Below are 21479 nucleotides of genomic sequence, written 5' to 3'. Positions count from 1 at the left end.
AACACATCCTTATTAATGGAAGTATCCGGTATAAACACTTATAACCTATTTAACACATCCTTATTAATGGAAGTATCCGGTATAAACACTTATAACCTATTTAACACATCCTTATTAATGGAAGTATCCGGTATAAACACTTATAACCTATTTAACACATCCTTATTAATGGAAGTATCCGGTATAAACACTTATAACCTATTTAACACATCCTTATTAATGGAAGTATCCGGTATAAACACTTATAACCTATTTAACACATCCTTATTAATGGAAGTATCCGGTATAAACACGTATAACCTATTTACACATCCTTATTAATGGAAGTATCCGGTATAAACACTTATAACCTATTTAACACATCCTTATTAATGGAAGTATCCGGTATAAACACTTATAACCTATTTAACACATCCTTATTAATGGAAGTATCCGGTATAAACACTTATAACCTATTTAACACATCCTTATTAATGGAAGTATCCGGTATAAACACTTATAACCTATTTAACACATCCTTATTAATGGAAGTATCCGGTATAAACACTTATAACCTATTTAACACATCCTTATTAATGGAAGTATCCGGTATAAACACTTATAACCTATTTAACACATCCTTATTAATGGAAGTATCCGGTATAAACACGTATAACCTATTTAACACATCCTTATTAATGGAAGTATCCGGTATAAACACTTATAACCTATTTAACACATCCTTATTAATGGAAGTATCCGGTATAAACACTTATAACCTATTTAACACATCCTTATTAATGGAAGTATCCGGTATAAACACTTATAACCTATATAACACATCCTTATTAATGGAAGTATCCGGTATAAACACTTATAACCTATTTAACATCCTTATTAATGGAAGTATCCGGTATAAACACGTATAACCTATTTAACACATCCTTATTAATGGAAGTATCCGGTATAAACACTTATAACCTATTTAACACATCCTTATTAATGGAAGTATCCGGTATAAACACTTATAACCTATTTAACACATCCTTATTAATGGAAGTATCCGGTATAAACACGTATAACCTATTTAACACATCCTTATTAATGGAAGTATCCGGTATAAACACTTATAACCTATTTAACACATCCTTATTAATGGAAGTATCCGGTATAAACACGTATAACCTATTTAACACATCCTTATTAATGGAAGTATCCGGTATAAACACTTATAACCTATTTAACACATCCTTATTAATGGAAGTATCCGGTATAAACACTTATAACCTATTTAACACATCCTTATTAATGGAAGTATCCGGTATAAACACTTATAACCTATTTAACACATCCTTATTAATGGAAGTATCCGGTATAAACACTTATAACCTATTTAACACATCCTTATTAATGGAAGTATCCGGTATAAACACTTATAACCTATTTAACACATCCTTATTAATGGAAGTATCCGGTATAAACACTTATAACCTATTTAACACATCCTTATTAATGGAAGTATCCGGTATAAACACTTATAACCTATTTAACACATCCTTATTAATGGAAGTATCCGGTATAAACACTTATAACCTATTTAACACATCCTTATTAATGGAAGTATCCGGTATGAACACTTATAACCTATTTAACACATCCTTATTAATGGAAGTATCCGGTATAAACACTTATAACCTATTTAACACATCCTTATTAATGGAAGTATCCGGTATAAACACTTATAACCTATTTAACACATCCTTATTAATGGAAGCATCCGGTATAAACACGTATAACCTATTTAACACATCCTTATTAATGGAAGTATCCGGTATAAACACTTATAACCTATATAACACATCCTTATTAATGAAAGTATCCGGTATAAACACGTATAACCTATTTAACACATCCTTATTAATGGAAGTATCCGGTATAAACACTTATAACCTATTTAACACATCCTTATTAATGGAAGTATCCGGTATAAACACTTATAACCTATATAACACATCCTTATTAATGGAAGTATCCGGTATAAACACGTATAACCTATTTAACACATCCTTATTAATGGAAGTATCCGGTATAAACACTTATAACCTATATTACACATCCTTATTAATGGAAGTATCCGGTATAAACACTTATAACCTATTTAACACATCCTTATTAATGGAAGTATCCGGTATAAACACTTATAACCTATTTAACACATCCTTATTAATGGAAGTATCCGGTATAAACACTTATAACCTATTTAACACATCCTTATTAATGGAAGTATCCGGTATAAACACTTATAACCTATATTACACATCCTTATTAATGGAAGTATCCGGTATAAACACTTATAACCTATTTAACACATCCTTATTAATGGAAGTATCCGGTATAAACACTTATAACCTATATAACACATCCTTATTAATGGAAGTATCCGGTATAAACACTTATAACCTATTTAACACATCCTTATTAATGGAAGTATCCGGTATAAACACTTATAACCTATTTAACACATCCTTATTAATGGAAGTATCCGGTATAAACACTTATAACCTATTTAACACATCCTTATTAATGGAAGTATCCGGTATAAACACTTATAACCTATTTAACACATCCTTATTAATGGAAGTATCCGGTATAAACACTTATAACCTATTTAACACATCCTTATTAATGGAAGTATCCGGTATAAACACTTATAACCTATTTAACACATCCTTATTAATGGAAGTATCCGGTATAAACACGTATAACCTATTTAACACATCCTTATTAATGGAAGTATCCGGTATAAACACTTATAACCTATTTAACACATCCTTATTAATGGAAGTATCCGGTATAAACACTTATAACCTATTTAACACATCCTTATTAATGGAAGTATCCGGTATAAACACTTATAACCTATATAACACATCCTTATTAATGGAAGTATCCGGTATAAACACTTATAACCTATATTACACATCCTTATTAATGGAAGTATCCGGTATAAACACTTATAACCTATTTAACACATCCTTATTAATGGAAGTATCCGGTATAAACACTTATAACCTATTTAACACATCCTTATTAATGGAAGTATCCGGTATAAACACTTATAACCTATTTAACACATCCTTATTAATGGAAGTATCCGGTATAAACACTTATAACCTATTTAACACATCCTTATTAATGGAAGTATCCGGTATAAACACTTATAACCTATTTAACACATCCTTATTAATGGAAGTATCCGGTATAAATACGTATAACCTATTTAACACATCCTTATTAATGGAAGTATCCGGTATAAACACTTATAACCTATTTAACACATCCTTATTAATGGAAGTATCCGGTATAAACACGTATAACCTATGTAACACATCCTTATTAATGGAAGTATCCGGTATAAACACTTATAACCTATTTAACACATCCTTATTAATGGAAGTATCCGGTATAAAATACGTATAACCTATGTAACACATCCTTATTAATGGAAGTATCCGGTATAAACACTTATAACCTATTTAACACATCCTTATTAATGGAAGTATCCGGTACAAACACTTATAACCTATTTTACACATCCTTATTAATGGAAGTATCCGGTATAAACACGTATAACCTATTTAACACATCCTTATTAATGGAAGTATCCGGTATAAACACGTATAACCTATTTAACACATCCTTATTAATGGAAGTATCCGGTATAAACACGTATAACCTATTTAACACATCCTTATTAATGGAAGTATCCGGTATAAACACTTATAACCTATTTAACACATCCTTATTAATGGAAGTATCCGGTATAAACACTTATAACCTATTTAACACATCCTTATTAATGGAAGTATCCGGTATAAACACTTATAACCTATTTAACACATCCTTATTAATGGAAGTATCCGGAATAAACACTTATAACCTATTTAACACATCCTTATTAATGGAAGTATCCGGTATAAACACTTATAACCTATTTAACACATCCTTATTAATGGAAGTATCCGGTATAAACACGTTTAACCTATTTAACACATCCTTATTAATGGAAGTATCCGGTATAAACACGTATAACCTATTTAACACATCCTTATTAATGGAAGTATCCGGTATAAACACGTATAACCTATTTAACACATCCTTATTAATGGAAGTATCCGGTATAAACACTTATAACCTATTTAACACATCCTTATTAATGGAAGTATCCGGTATAAACACTTATAACCTATTTAACACATCCTTATTAATGGAAGTATCCGGTATAAACACTTATAACCTATTTAACACATCCTTATTAATGGAAGTATCCGGTATAAACACGTATAACCTATTTAACACATCCTTATTAATGGAAGTATCCGGTATAAACACGTATAACCTATATTACACATCCTTATTAATGGAAGTATCCGGTATAAACACTTATAACCTATTTAACACATCCTTATTAATGGAAGTATCCGGTATAAACACTTATAACCTATTTAACACATCCTTATTAATGGAAGTATCCGGTATAAACACTTATAACCTATCTAACACATCCTTATTAATGGAAGTATCCGTTATAAACACGTATAACCTATTTAACACATCCTTATTAATGGAAGTATCCGGTATAAACACGTATAACCTATTTTACACATCCTTATTAATGGAAGTATCCGGTATAAACACTTATAACCTATTTAACACATCCTTATTAATGGAAGTATCCGGTATAAACACGTATAACCTATTTAACACATCCTTATTAATGGAAGTATCCGGTATAAACACGTATAACCTATTTTACACATCCTTATTAATGGAAGTATCCGGTATAAACACTTATAACCTATTTAACACATCCTTATTAATGGAAGTATCCGGTATAAACACTTATAACCTATTTAACACATCCTTATTAATGGAAGTATCCGGTATAAACACGTATAACCTATTTTACACATCCTTATTAATGGAAGTATCCGGTATAAACACTTATAACCTATTTAACACATCCTTATTAATCGAAGTATCCGGTATAAACACGTATAACCTATTTAACACATCCTCATTAATGGAAGTATCCGGTATGAACACTTATAACCTATTTAACACATCCTTATTAATGGAAGTATCCGGAATAAACACTTATAACCTATTTAACACATCCTTATTAATGGAAGTATCCGGTATAAACACTTATAACCTATTTAACACATCCTTATTAATGGAAGTATCCGGTATAAACACTTATAACCTATTTAACACATCCTTATTAATGGAAGTATCCGGTATAAACACTTATAACCTATTTAACACATCCTTATTAATGGAAGTATCCGGTATAAACACTTATAACCTATTTAACACATCCTTATTAATGGAAGTATCCGGTATAAACACTTATAACCTATTTAACACATCCTTATTAATGGAAGTATCCGGTATAAACTGTTATAACCTATTTAACACATCCTTATTAATGGAAGTATCCGGTATAAACACTTATAACCTATTTAACACATCCTTATTAATGGAAGTATCCGGTATAAACACGTATAACCTATATTACACATCCTTATTAATGGAAGTATCCGGTATAAACACTTATAACCTATTTAACACATCCTTATTAATGGAAGTATCCGGTATAAATACGTATAACCGATGTAACACATCCTTATTAATGGAAGTATCCGGTATAAACACTTATAACCTATTTAACACATCCTTATTAATGGAAGTATCCGGTATAAATACGTATAACCGATGTAACACATCCTTATTAATGGAAGTATCCGGTATAAACACTTATAACCTATTTAACACATCCTTATTAATGGAAGTATCCGGTATAAATACGTATAACCGATGTAACACATCCTTATTAATGGAAGTATCCGGTATAAACACTTATAACCTATTTAACACATCCTTATTAATGGAAGTATCCGGTATAAACACTTATAACCTATTTTACACATCCTTATTAATGGAAGTATCCGGTATCAACACTTATAACCTATTTTACACATCCTTATTAATGGAGGTATCCGGTATAACCGTATACCTATTTAACACATCTTATTAATGGAAGTATCCGGTATAAACACGTATAACCTATTTAACACATCCTTATTAATGGAAGTATCCGGTATAAACACGTATAACCTATTTTACACATCCTTATTAATGGAAGTATCCGGTATAAACACTTATAACCTATTTAACACATCCTTATTAATGGAAGTATCCGGTATAAACACTTATAACCTATTTAACACATCCTTATTAATGGAAGTATCCGGTATAAACACTTATAACCTATATTACACATCCTTATTAATGGAAGTATCCGGTATAAACACTTATAACCTATTTTACACATCCTTATTAATGGAAGTATCCGGTATCAACACTTATAACCTATTTAACACATCCTTATTAATGGAAGTATCCGGTATAAACACTTATAACCTATTTAACACATCCTTATTAATGGAAGTATCCGGTATAAACACGTATAACCTATTTAACACATCCTTATTAATGGAAGTATCCGGTATAAACACTTATAACCTATTTAACACATCCTTATTAATGGAAGTATCCTGTATCAACACTTATAACCTATTTAACACATCCTTATTAATGGAAGTATCCGGTATAAACACGTATAACCTATTTAACACATCCTTATTAATGGAAGTATCCTGTATCAACACTTATAACCTATTTAACACATCCTTATTAATGGAAGTATCCGGTATAAACACTTATAACCTATTTAACACATCCTTATTAATGGAAGTATCCGGTATAACCTGTTTTACATATTTTCGTATATGACTAGATCCCGACACTAATTACCTGCAATAGTTCGAGAACATCTCCGTTGTATGATGAATACTCCAAATGGAATTCAAAATCGAATAACAGGTCATTGCCAGTTCGTTCGACTTTCATTGTACTGGTTTTCATTTCCTGAAGTCTAGAGTTAAAGTCGTCATCACTGATGTTGACTGGTATGCCTGCAGAACAACACGATAATGACCTGGTATAAATGTACTAGATAAGTTTCCTATTGCCTGAAATAGCTAGTAGAATACTTCTCCATTGTCCTCAGTTGGGCCGGAACAGAACTGTAATCTACCTTACATTGCTGTTGGCAGGAATAAACTTTGGTAAAACAAAGTCTACATTGACATCAGAAGAAAATCAAGAAAGGAACATGTAGATTGGTGAAATAAAGATATGTTGGATTGACTACAATACCAAGGTTGGTAATACCTGGTTACGTACAATATACTGTTATATAAACATCCATTTATAATTTACATGTTTGTACATACAGTATCGATATAACACAGAGTTATACATACCTAGGATTGTCAGATTATCAAGTGGTAAAGTGAGGTCGAACGTTCCGGTGATTGGTGGCGATGCGTAATCAAGCCTGGTCACTCCCACACTCGCTCCCGTAGACAGCTTTAAAACCAAATGACCAGGAAATATGTAGAATATGATTTGTTGATATTTGATATTATGTTAGTGACAGTGACAATATGCGCCCAGTGTCTGTCCTTGTATTGATATTTTGACATGAGAGCAAAAACGGTGATTTCTCTATATATGGCAACGGGCGACACAATGGTATACTCATTTAAAGCGTTCTCATTCAAATGCTGGACTCTCTGTTTACATCATATTTGGTATTACCAAAAAGGACAATAAACTGATGACAGGAAAGATATGAATTAATGTCATGTCAACATTTATTCCGATACATTTCGTTCAGTCTCAGAATTATGGCCGGGCCTCATCAGAGATGGCCAAGATGTAGTAATAGCCAGCCTTTGTCAAGCACCCATAACAACAGTTATACAACCAGTCAGTTCCGAGAATAAAATGACAGGTGGCATTACGTACTTGTCCTTGGCTTGTTGTCATCAGTGGGAATCCGTACCCGCCGTGCGCAGCTGTGAACGTGATCTCGTATGTATCATTGTTATAATCCTCCACTTCCACATCTACCAGCTTGTGTCCATTAGGTAGTGACGACAGACGCATCTCGTGAGCGTTTGCTGTTGAGAAAGTTCTTTATTCTTATAAATATATACTTTTACAACAGAATGATTGAATGAACGGCGTTAATGGCACCGTGTTGTTTCCCAGCATCAATCTAACATTAAGGTTTGATCGGTATGTAACAGCTTCTTCTTTACGTTTTGTTCCAAATGTTTAGTCCCCAAAACAACCTTTTTTGAAAATCCTATGTTTCACGTTATCAATTTAATCAAATAGACGGTTTTTTTTCGTTTTCTACTGAAAGAAAACAATCTATTTATGTCAATTAGATACATATTACTTACTATAATCTGTCGATGTGTCTTCCTCCTCACCGAGACAGAATGTATCCACGTACATATCACCATCATCCCTATATATATATTACTTACTATAATCTGTCGTCGTATCTTCCTCCTCACCAAGACAGAGTGTATCCACGTACATATCACCATCATCCCTATATACATATTACTTACTATAATCTGTCGTCGTATCTTTCTCCTCACCAAGACAGAGTGTATCCACGTACATATCACCATCATCCCTATATACATATTACTTACTATAATCTGTCGTCGTATCTTCCTCCTCACCGAGACAGAATGTATCCACGTACATATCACCATCATCCCTATATACATACATCCGACGTAGGATAAAGTTTGTAACGTCCGGATACTTGGTCGATACAAGCGTCCACATGTTGTTACAGGCGTAGGTCCAGCTAGGTAAATAAATAAGATAAAATATGTTGTCTTTGGTTTCGGTTATATTTATAACCCCGCAACGAAGTTAGGGGGGGGGGGGGGGTATACTGGAATCAGGTTGTATGTCCGTCCGTCCGTCCGTCTGTTTGTAGACGCATTTTGTCCGGACAACTCCTCCTAAACCGATGGGCCAATTCCAATGAAACTTAATAAACATATTAATGACCATGTGTAGATGTGCATGCCACTTTCTTTTTCTAAAAATTATGGTTGCTATGGTAACTGGTCACTATAAACAGGTTTTCTTATAAGAACCATAATTTTAAGTTTGTCCGGACAACTCCTCCTAAACTAAATGGCCAATTTCAATTAAACTTCACACAAATATAGAGGACCATGGGTAGATGTGCGTGCCACTTTATTTTTCTCAAAATTATGGTTGCTATGGCAACTGGTCACTATAAACAGGTTTTCTGATAAGAACCATAACTTCAAGTTTGTCCGGACAACTCCTCCTAAACCGAAGGGCCGATTTCAATGAAACTTTACACAAATATAGAGGACCATGGGTAGATGTGCATGCCACTCTTTTTTTTTTCTCAAAATTATGGTTGTTATGGCAACTGGTCACTATATTACTGGGTTATCTTAGTTAGCCTCTAATTAACAGTTCCAATTCACCATTGACTCGTGCAGATTGCGGGGGTATTAGTCAGCCATCCTGGCGACAGTTCTAGTTTGCTCTCGATTTTGAGTTTGAATTATGGGTTCTTTATTATATCATTATATTTCTTGTTGTTTCTTCAAACCGTCCTGAACTCAAAACCATTATATCCACTGGGAAGTTTGTACGCCTCAATATAATGATGCTAACATCAAAATAAACCCAAGAGAATTGTTTTCCTTTTTTGTGCCAAACATTGTATGAGCATTACTGGCGCTACCACCATACTTTATGTGTACTGTCTTTAGCCAAAGTAGCCATATATACCTTGTAGATGGCGTGAAAAAGTCGTTTAAGTCAACCCAGGCGTCTGCAGTTTTTCCGTTGGAGAAGATCCTCTTTATCAGCAGTTTTAGTAGAGGTTGGATTTCCCCTCTGTATGCTATACAAAACTGTGGATATAAGTAATTACATGTTATATACAAAACTGTGGATATAATTTATAACATGTTATATACAAAACTGTGGATATAATTTATAACATGTTATATACAAAACTATGGATATACGTAATAACATGTTATATACAAAACTGTGGATATACGTAACAATAACATGTTATATACAAAACTGTGGATTTAATTTATAACATGTTATATACAAAACTGTGGATATAATATGTTATATACAAAACTGTGAATATACGTAACAATGACATATATAATGGGATGTCAAACACTCATTCGATGTTAACTCACAACGAATAGATTTCCAATCGAACATAACACTTACATTTCTTATATGGTTATATTTTTTTATTACGGCTATATTACAGTGTGTTTTTAATAATGTTTGTTTCGGTACGAACATGAAGATCTAGAAGTTTACTCACAGACGGGTACCGAGACAGATCCACCTCTTTTGTATGGCTGTTGTGAAGAAGTTCGTTCGGATTTTTTAGGGCCGAGCTACCACAGAATGATTCCACCTGGTCCGTGCGTTCATTGTCATATATCTTCGGTAACGAATCGGTACTTTCAAAATCGTAAGAAATGTAGCATTTCCTGTCTGTAATATGTTTGGGACACCTTGACGAAATCATAGTCTTGAGAGCGCTCTCCATCTAAAAAAAGATAAACTAAGGCATTAGAAATGTGAAGCATGATATCAGCCGTTTATTTATGTGATATGTTACCACATCCTCAAACTCGATGTTGACTACGATCAATTATATTGATTTTATTAGAAAATGCATTTCAACACGTTATAATAGATCTTATTATATTTAGTAATCTTATATCATATTATACAACGTATGTTGTTATATTACATTTAATCAGAACATACTATCCATTGCCGAAAAACAAATGAACAATGTTTAAACTAATTTGGAGATTTAAAATAAGAACATTTCGACGACTGGGAGATATGTTCACCCTCCACACCCAGTCTTATTTAGATTTAAAATAAGAACAATTCGACGACTGGGAGATATGTTCACCCTCCACACCCAGTCTTATTTAGATTTAAAATAAGAACAATTCGACGACTGGGAGAAATGTTCACCCTCCACACCCAGTCTTATTTACTTGTAAGTCGTCTATCACGTAATCAACGTTTTACATGTTAATATGTTGGCATCTCATTGTTTCTATCTACATCCGGGGACTGGACCGTTTGTCATTAGTAATTGTTCAAAACATTTTAATCAGGTAAACGTCCTGACAACATCTGTAATTACACTGTTGTCATTTGACCGACTTCATAACATTTGGACAAAGATAGATTAGGAGATATTAGGAGTAAGTCTGTGTGAGTTAAAACAACAGAGATTCCAATAATGAGGTGTGTAAAGCGCCTACGATATAATCCTTTACATTACTGCTATAGATATGATTTACCTCCTGTTTGGTGGCACCGGAGCTTTTTACTGGAGGAGCCGGAACCCCGTCCAGGAACAAAGTTATGGTTTGACCGTCGGGAACTCCGGTCTGTACTACACTAACTGTAGCCTCGAGGATCCCAGACACATACTTCACCTGGAAGGCCGGCAAATTACCTGGAAAATTACCTGGAAAATTACCTGGAAAAGTTCGTTCTTTAGGTAACAATTCTAGTAATTATTGTTGTTTGTAATTTAAACATATTTAATTGCCAAAAGGATTGGACACATGCTCATTATAAATGCCCGTCCCTACAAATATAATTAATCGTATACATAAGATGGCTACATAGTGATAATTATGTACAATACGATTATAATTGCACTAGAAAAGGGGAAAGAAAGAGAGAGAAAGTGGAAGAGATCAATGTATTTGAATGTACCAAAGGGAAAAATAATAGATAACAGTTTCAATATTAATATGATTGTGAAAATTATTGTCTAATGACGTTTAAAGTACTCATTCGATATAAATGGGAAATAATTATAGAAAGCTATCTTCCGAAAAAAATGCCAATTGTAAATAACAACCATTTACTTAGAAATGAATGTATCATACCACTAGCCCGCTGTACAATGTAAACCCATTGTTTGGCGAGGTAAACGTGTAACAAAACAACGACGTCAATGGCGGACTAGTTTATGTGTATAAAAACGTAACCGAAACCATTTTGGCAATGTAAGATGAAATTAGGTGATATCCTTTGCTTCCTAATGGTTAAGAGTGATTTGATAAACATAACTTATAGTCGTGACTATGCCATATGGGCTGTCAGGCTAATTAAACCATGACCCTGACGATGTTGTATAAAGAATTACAAACAGTTTCAGGTTATAAACTAACCCCTCATAGAGTTGATGGTGATGGCGTACGTGTACACTCCACCACCGGCGTCGGTCCTAGTAACGGAAACTGTTTCACCTCGGGCCAAACTTGGAAGAAAGTTGATTTCCTCTCGCATTGTATTCGCGGAACAACCAACTTGAATGTTCCCTGAAAAACATAGATTATCTCATTAAAACATGCCGATCTTATATAAAATACAGATTATCTCATTAAACATGCCGATCTTATATAAAATACAGATTATCTCATTAAACATGCAGATCTTATATAAAATACAGATTATCTCATTAAACATGCAGATCTTATATAAAATACAGATTATCTCATTAAAACATGCCGATCTTATATAAAATACAGATTATCTCATTAAACATGCAGATCTTATATAAAATACAGATTATCTCATTAAAACTTGCCGATCTTATATAAAATACAGATTATCTCATTAAAACTTGCCGATCTTATATAAAATACAGATTATCTCATTAAACATGCAGATCTTATATAAAATACAGATTATCTCATTAAAACATGCCGATCTTATATAAAATACAGATTATCTCATTAAAACATGCAGATCTTATATAAAATACAGATTATCTCATTAAACATGCAGATCTTATATAAAATACAGATTATCTCATTAAAACTTGCCGATCTTATATAAAATACAGATTATCTCATTAAACATGCAGATCTTATATAAAATACAGATTATCTCATTAAAACTTGCCGATCTTATATAAAATACAGATTATCTCATTAAAACTTGCCGATCTTATATAAAATACAGATTATCTCATTAAACATGCAGATCTTATATAAAATACAGATTATCTCATTAAACATGCAGATCTTATATAAAATACAGATTATCTCATTAAACATGCAGATCTTATATAAAATACAGATTATCTCATTAAACATGCAGATCTTATATAAAATACAGATTATCTCATTAAACATGCAGATCTTATATAAAATACAGATTATCTCATTAAAACTTGCCGATCTTATATAAAATACAGATTATCTCATTAAACATGCAGATCTTATATAAAATACAGATTATCTCATTAAAACTTGCCGATCTTATATAAAATACAGATTATCTCATTAAAACTTGCCGATCTTATATAAAATACAGATTATCTCATTAAAACATGCCGATCTTATATAAAATACAGATTATCTCATTAAAACTTGCCGATCTTATGTAAAATACAGATTATCTCATTAAAACTTGCCGATCTTATATAAAATACAGATTATCTCATTAAAACATGCCGATCTTATAAAAAAAATACAGATTATCTCATTAAAACTTGCCGATCTTATAAAAAAAAATACAGATTATCTCATTAAAACATGCCGATCTTATATAAAATACAGACTATCTCATTAAAACATGCCGATCTTATATAAAATACAGATTATCTCATTAAAACATGCCGATCTTATATAAAATACAGATTATCTCATTAAAACTTGCCGAAATTATATAAAATACAGATTATCTCATTAAAACTTGCCGATCTTATATACTATACTTAAAACTGTACTATATTTACATTTGTACAGCAATAGTGTAACATTGATTATAAATGTGTGGTTCAAAAGATTGCAAATGACAGGCTGTTAGGACTTTTGAAACTTTGAAATTTGTTAATGATTTTGACGTTATAGTGGTTATTCATCATTAACCCTAAAAATGTCAGGTATGAATAACTTACTTTCGTTTAATGGGATTTAGAAAAGACATAATACTTAAGTGTACATATCATTAATGCGCTACATGGCTAGACAGTGATTAAATATCGCATAACTTTGTAATCAGAGTCAAAGTGACTAATAGACTGGCTGTTCCTTATAATATATAGATAATATCATCCATCTCATTAACAGAGAATAATTAGTCCCACCCCTTAAACAACGGATACAATGTCATCAGGTTTTAGAGTTCGATATCGATATTCAAACAATAATTTGATTCTAAGTCACAACCAACAATATGACATTTGATCCCGTAAACCCCTGATAATGATCAGATATATGGACCTTACTTGTAAACCCCTGATAACTAACAGATATATGGACCTTACTTGTAAACCCCTGATAACTAACAGATATATGGACCTTACTTGTAAACCCTAGATAGCCAACAGATATATGGACCTTTCTTGTAAACCCCTGATAACTAACAGATATATGGACCTTACTTGTAAACCCTAGATAGCCAACAGATATATGGACCTTTCTTGTAAACCCCTGATAACTAACAGATATATGGACCTTACTTGTAAACCCTAGATAGCCAACAGATATATGGACCTTGTAAACACTGATAACTAACAGACATATGGACCTTACTTGTAAACCTTAGATAGCCAACAGATATATGGACCTTACTTGTAAACCCCTGATAACTAACAGATATATGGACCTTACTTGTAAACCCCTGATAACTAACAGATATATGGACCTTACTTGTAAACCCTAGATAACTAACAGATATATGGACCTTACTTGTAAACCCCTGATAATGAACAGATATATAGACCTTACTTGTAAAAACTGAGTCCAGTCCCAGTCGGTAATTCGCGGATGGCCCGGATATCATTTTAACCGTCAAATTTTCAATTGTATATCGTCCTTGCTGGCTGTTCAAGTTGGATAACTCAACCAACTGTCTCTCCTTCCTAAACGTAGAGACCATTTTGATGGCCTGGATTTCCCTCTTGACAGCATTAACATTTTCACCTGATGTTCCACTCAGGTTTGGATTATAAAACATAGCCGCCACACCAGCTTGGTAGTGATTATGTCCATCACGAAATAGCAACTCGATATAATAACTATAAAAAAATAAAAAGAGTTTGTTAAAATACATAATTTTTAATACAATTCCACAGTGTAATACATCAGAGCCAGCGATTAACTAAGCTGTATCACACAGTGGTTTAGACCTTCTCGGACACATCAGTGGTTAGGAGGCCACAGAAGAAGCTGATTAAGGTTGAATCAATTACAGGTCTCCCACAACTAATTCAGCCACTCAGCTGGTGTTTCACATGAACCAAGTCCCTGTGGAAAAATTGTTTCTTGGGTTTTTAGTAAATAATACATGCAATGGGTACTTTCTATAAACGAGAATAAAATGTAGGGTCTTGAGATTTTACTTATCCAAAATATACACTCCTGGTAAAATCAGAAAGATGTAGGATTCCAGGTATAAAAAGGCGGGAATTCCCCAGGTGGGGGTTCCCCTGTCCACTGTAAATATCAGGGCTACTGTCTTCCAAGTACTGGTGTGGTCTTATATGCTATTAAACCTATCCAATAACATCATTTTTGTGGTAGGAAAATCTTCAAACTTAAGTTTGATATCAATTTCACAACATTTGAACTTCAAATTGCAATTGAGGGGATTAAGTCATTGGTAATAGGATATAATGTATAATAATTAGTTGTGGGAAACCTACATCGGGTTGATTGGGAGGTACAGAATGATTCTGTCAGTAGGGTGTCGGTAGTTACATCTTTGTTTAGTAATAAAGATATAACAGTGAAGATGGAGTAAAGCTGGTGCTGTGTTGGACACTCTGAAATGGATTCGTTTTGGGGATTTTGTTCATTGTGAAGAAGTCAGCAAAATGTTTTTATGTACATATGTTTGCAATGTACATATATTTACAATGTACATATAATTGTCTATGAACAAGACAGTAAAATGTTTCTTAGGAACATATATTTGTCATGTACATATATTTGTCCATGGACACGTAATCACCAGTCGTAGAATCATATTTACCTTTAAATTGCAAACAGAGGAAATATGGATTCCTATGGATGACGTCATTATGTCAACTATGAAAATATCATTATCACCTGACTAGAGACTATGTGTTGTAATCTGTATACAATATTACCTCAGTAAAGACCCTGGACCAATAGATTTAACTAAAACCCTGGACCAATATATTTTATTAAACCCCTGGATCAATAGATTTGACTAAAACCCTGTGCCAATAGATTTAACTAAAACCCTGGACCAATATATTTAACTAAAACCCTGGACCAATAGATTTACCTTAAACCCTGGACCAATATATCTAATTAAAACCCTGGACCAATATATCTAATTAAAACCCTGGATCAATAGATTTAACTAAAACCCTGGACCAATATATCTAATTAAAACCCTGGACCAATAGATTTAACTTAAACCATGGACCAATAGATTTAACTAAAACCCTGGACCAATAGATTTAACTTAAACCCTGGACCAATAGACTTAATTAAAACCCTGGACCAATATATCTAACTAAAACCCTGTGTCAATAGATTTAACTTAAACCCTGGACCAATATATCTAATTAAAACCCTGGACCAATAGATTTAACTTAAACCCTGGACCAATATATCTAATTAAAACCCTGGATCAATAGATTTAACTAAAACCCTGGACCAATAGATTTTACTAAAATCCTGGATCAATAGATTTAACTAAAACCCTGGACCAATAGATTTAACTTAAACCCTGGACCAATATATGTAATTAAAACCTTGGACCAATAGATTTAACTAAAAACCTGGACCAATAGCTTTAACTTAAACCCTGGACCAATAGATTTAACTTAAACCCTGGACCAATAGATTTAATTAAAACCCTGGACCAATAGATTTAACTTAAACCCTGGACCAATATATCTAATTAAAACCCCGGATCAATAGATTTTACTAAAACCCTGGATCAATAGATTTAATTAAAACCGTGGACAAATAGATTTAACATAAACCTTATTGTCCTTGCATTTATTCTCGGTGTTAATATCAGATTGAGAGTTATTTTGATGAATGTGTGAGTATTGTGTCATTAGTTACAATATAGATATATTGTATGGTGTATGTAAATGGTGTGTGTAACCATATTATTAAGAAAATACGTATACAGGTCTGGCTGGTGTCCTATCCTTATACAGGTCTGGCTGGTGTCCTATCGTTATACAGGTCTGGCTGGTGTCCTATCCTTATACAGGTCCGGCTGGTGTCCTATCCTTATACAGGTCTGGCTGGTGTCCTATCCTTATACAGGTCCGGCTGGTGTCCTATCCTTATACAGGTCTGGCTGGTGTCCTATCCTTATACAGGTCCGGCTGGTGTCCTATCCTTATACAGGTCTGGCTGGTGTCCTATCCTTATACAGGTCTGGCTGGTGTCCTATCCTTATACAGGTCTGGCTGGTGTCCTATCCTTATACAGGTCTGGCTGGTGTCCTATCCTTATACAGGTCCGGCTGGTGTCCTATCCTTATACAGGTCCGGCTGGTGTCCTATCCTTATACAGGTCTGGCTGGTGTCCTATCCTTATACAGGTCTGGCTGGTGTCCTATCCTTATACAGGTCTGGCTGGTGTCCTATCCTTATACAGGTCCGGCTGGTGTCCTATCCTTATACAGGTCTGACTGGTGTCCTATCCTTATACAGGTCTGGCTGGTGTCCTATCCTTATACAGGTCCGGCTGGTGTCCTATCCTTATACAGGTCCGGCTGGTGTCCTATCCTTATACAGGTCCGGCTGGTGTCCTATCCTTATACAGGTCCGGCTGGTGTCCTATCCTTATCTAATATTTGTAATAAGTATTGAAACACTCTGAACTAAATACCTGTTGTAATTTGATACCATGTTTAATACACTAAACCTTTCCGAGTTGGATCCTTATCTTTACCTGGTATTGGAGAAGACTTCCATCCGGGACGACTTCTGTGTCTCAAACCTTGTGTAGTGTCTGGTGTATCTCGGACACTCGGCTATCAACGTCTTTATAAAATGGGAAAATAAAGAAATAAGATTTGTTTATTTATTCATTGATGTATTCGGAAGGACTGTCAACATCCCCGAAGAAGGAAGTAAAAATCTTAATGAAGAAAAGATGTTAAGTATTGCAAGGAGTGCAACATACCCATTTTGATGTATCATTGAAAGGGTATGCAATGTTACTTTGTGTACCCTAATGAGGTGTAAAGTGATATGATATTTTTCATTACATCTTTACCGGTCAAACCACGAACATTATTCATTCTATAAAGTGATATTTTTCACTAGTGAGAAAAGTAACACCTTTTCTGATATTTTTTGTGTGAAAAATATCACTTTTTTTCTGCCTTGACCAGTCAGAGAATTGCTTACAAACGACAATGGGTAAAGTTAAGATTTGCACATTGCTCTCCGTCATACATATTGTATCATATGTCATGTGATGCGATAGAAAACATAACGTCACTATTTGGTGTTCATTTGTAAGACATTGATAGGGGCCGCAGTGAATTCTGGGAGAGATTGAGCTACCTCGGTTTTTTTTTTGCTCTGTAATAAACAGAATATATAACAGTATCTTTAGTAAAACTGATGTATTTCACTCATGAGACTAAAAGTTCGATATTTGACACACAAACATGAAAATTTATCAAAATATATGCCGCACTCGAGAAATATGTTCGGAATTACCGAAAACACTATTAGATATATTCTTTATGTTAGAACCGACAATATCAATCTGTGTTGCTTTGTTGTGGGGTATATAGAGGCTGCACAACGAGTAGCTGTTGGATATGGAATTAAGGTATGGAGCGAAAGCTTGTGCCCTTTGTAACTTTTAAAAAATTTCCTACTCTTGAGAAATAAATTCCATATCCAACAATCACGAGTCGTGTGACCTGTTTCTACCACAATAATATCGGCTGGAATCAAAGAGAAACGTGACCAAGTCTTATTTCGCGTATGTAAATAAGGTGTACAGATGACGGCCGGGACCCAGTGATATGACGACATCAAATTATTGATGACGTCAATAACAATTGCAGCTCGGGTCAAAGTTCGAATTCTTGACCAATCAAATGACCGGAAGGTCATATTCCACTAGTTAAATATAACATAATATATATAGAGGATATCTAACAGTGTCTTCAGTAATACCAAGTATATTTCACGAGTGGGGCTAATATTTTGATATTTTTCACGAGTGCGCATTACATTTTTATCAAGGAAAACCCTACCCCGTATGCTAACTAGGACTACAGCGATAATTTGTAAACAAAAAAAGTAGTTTCCTCTGTCCAGGTGCTGACATATATGTCGGGCTTTCTGATTGGTCAATTATTTTGGTATTTTCTAATCATTAATTTGATTGGTCAAATCACCAAAAGTGATATTTTTCACTAGTGAAAAATATGATATTCTTCACTAGTGAAAAATATCACTTTTATAGAATGAATAATTTTTGATATTTCACTGGTAAAAATGTAATAAATATATATATCCAACAGTCGGCACATTTATATAATGGCTTGAGAGTGGCTTGAGAACACAGTGAATTGTGGTAGAAAGTGACATATGACCCCTCACGGACTTCCATTGGAGCCAACAAGAGTGATTATTATCAGTTTATATACTCGTTATTGCTTTAAAATAATTAAATTTGACTAACCTTGTTGCCTTCTCTTCCGTCTAGGCCGAGGTACAGCTGAGCCCCGTCATCACATCTCACCATAAACATGACGTCACAATCAAACTGCGGTACCAGGAAGCCTGTCATCCGGCCCGTGAACAGATCCATGTCTACAAACTTCTCATGGTTATAGGTGTATAGCTGGTCCGTCCACATTGGGATATGGCCAGGCGTTGAACTGTTGAAATCGAGGACCTCGTGGAGTTTCGACTGGGGTCTATAAGTATTATTCCACGCCTCGAGTAGCATGCCTCGGCCTCCTTAAAACAAGCAACATTGGACTAGGGAATTAATAGAGGAAAAACAATAATGCCGCATGTTGAAAGGATAGTTCGAACAAGATTATTTATGTCTGTTGTGTACCTTCAATAACCATTTTAATGACTTTTAAAACTATTGTCAGCATTAAAAAAATCTGTTTCCTGTTATCAGTACCTGCAATATTACGAAAGCCGGTTGAGACCATTTTCGTAGAAGAAAATAAAAAAAAATTCGCGTTATATCGCGAAACTTTCGCGTAATTACGCGAAACTAACGCGTTATATCGCGAAACTTTCGCGTAATTACGCGAAACTAACGCGTTATTACGCGAAACTAACGCGTTATTACGCGAAACTATCGCGTAATAACGCGAAACTTACGCGTTATTACGCGAAACTAACGTGTTATATCACGAATATATATAGATAGCTATAAGAAGTATCGACTACTTTTGAAGAGTATTGACATGAGGCACGACAGTTTAGTGGGATTTTATTTTGAGCTTGGCCTATCCCAAGCTGAAATTTTGAGTTTTTTTAACAAAAGTGGATAGTGTTGTTTTCAGCAATTCAACACTTAAACGATATTTGAAACGATAGTGTTTAACAATAGGGAAATTAGTTCTCGGATATATCCGATGTTGCATTATTCATTCTCAATGAATTACAAAATTCTGGACAGAAAAACAACTTCGTTCTCGCCCTCCATCTTTAGAGTCATTATCTGATTCTCTGAAACCATTTCATAGTCTTATAGAACCTGCTGCGCATAATAAAGCAAAACTTTCGTGATATTATACAATTATCGACCTGTTTTCAGGTGAATATTATGATTGATAAACTCGAGAAAATGATATTTCCCGAGGCCGAAGGTCATCGTGTTCACCTGAAAACAGGTCGATAACTGCTTTATTATATGACAAAACTGATACATTTTCATATTACAGAATGATTATCATTACCTGTCATAGGATTGAAAAAATAATAGTGATCGACCGGAGAAAAGTTCAAAATGACAATTAATAAGTCAAAGTCAACAATGAATTTTAACTATATTGTTTATTGTTACTTAAAATTCAACAAAATGTAAAAACTAAAACATTTAAGAATTCAGTCTATTAAACTCTGTCCGGGAGCACGTACCTACATGTACATGTAAGCATACATTTTTGACGACATGGATAGTTGGAAATTCCCTTGTTACTATATTTGGGTGCGTAATCGAGTTGTTGGATTGTTATGTCACCCTGGATTTGACGTCAAGGATTGCGGAATAGGCCCTGTTATTATATTTGGGTACGTACTTTACTATTTGGTGATCATAGCACTCTGTAACGAGAAGGGTCACGGACAAAAGCCCCCGTGGACATTAGCCTCTAGGACAAAAGCCCCTTCACACTAATCAAAAAGTAGACAAAAGCCCCTTTATAAAAATAAATATTTTTTATTGATTTGAAAAAAAAATTCATTGTCTGATTTTAGCAATGGTTATATT

This window comes from Pecten maximus, chromosome 13 (genome assembly GCF_902652985.1).
Source record: "Pecten maximus chromosome 13, xPecMax1.1, whole genome shotgun sequence".
Classification (NCBI taxonomy): domain Eukaryota; kingdom Metazoa; phylum Mollusca; class Bivalvia; order Pectinida; family Pectinidae; genus Pecten; species Pecten maximus.
This window is presented reverse-complemented; position numbering follows the sequence as displayed.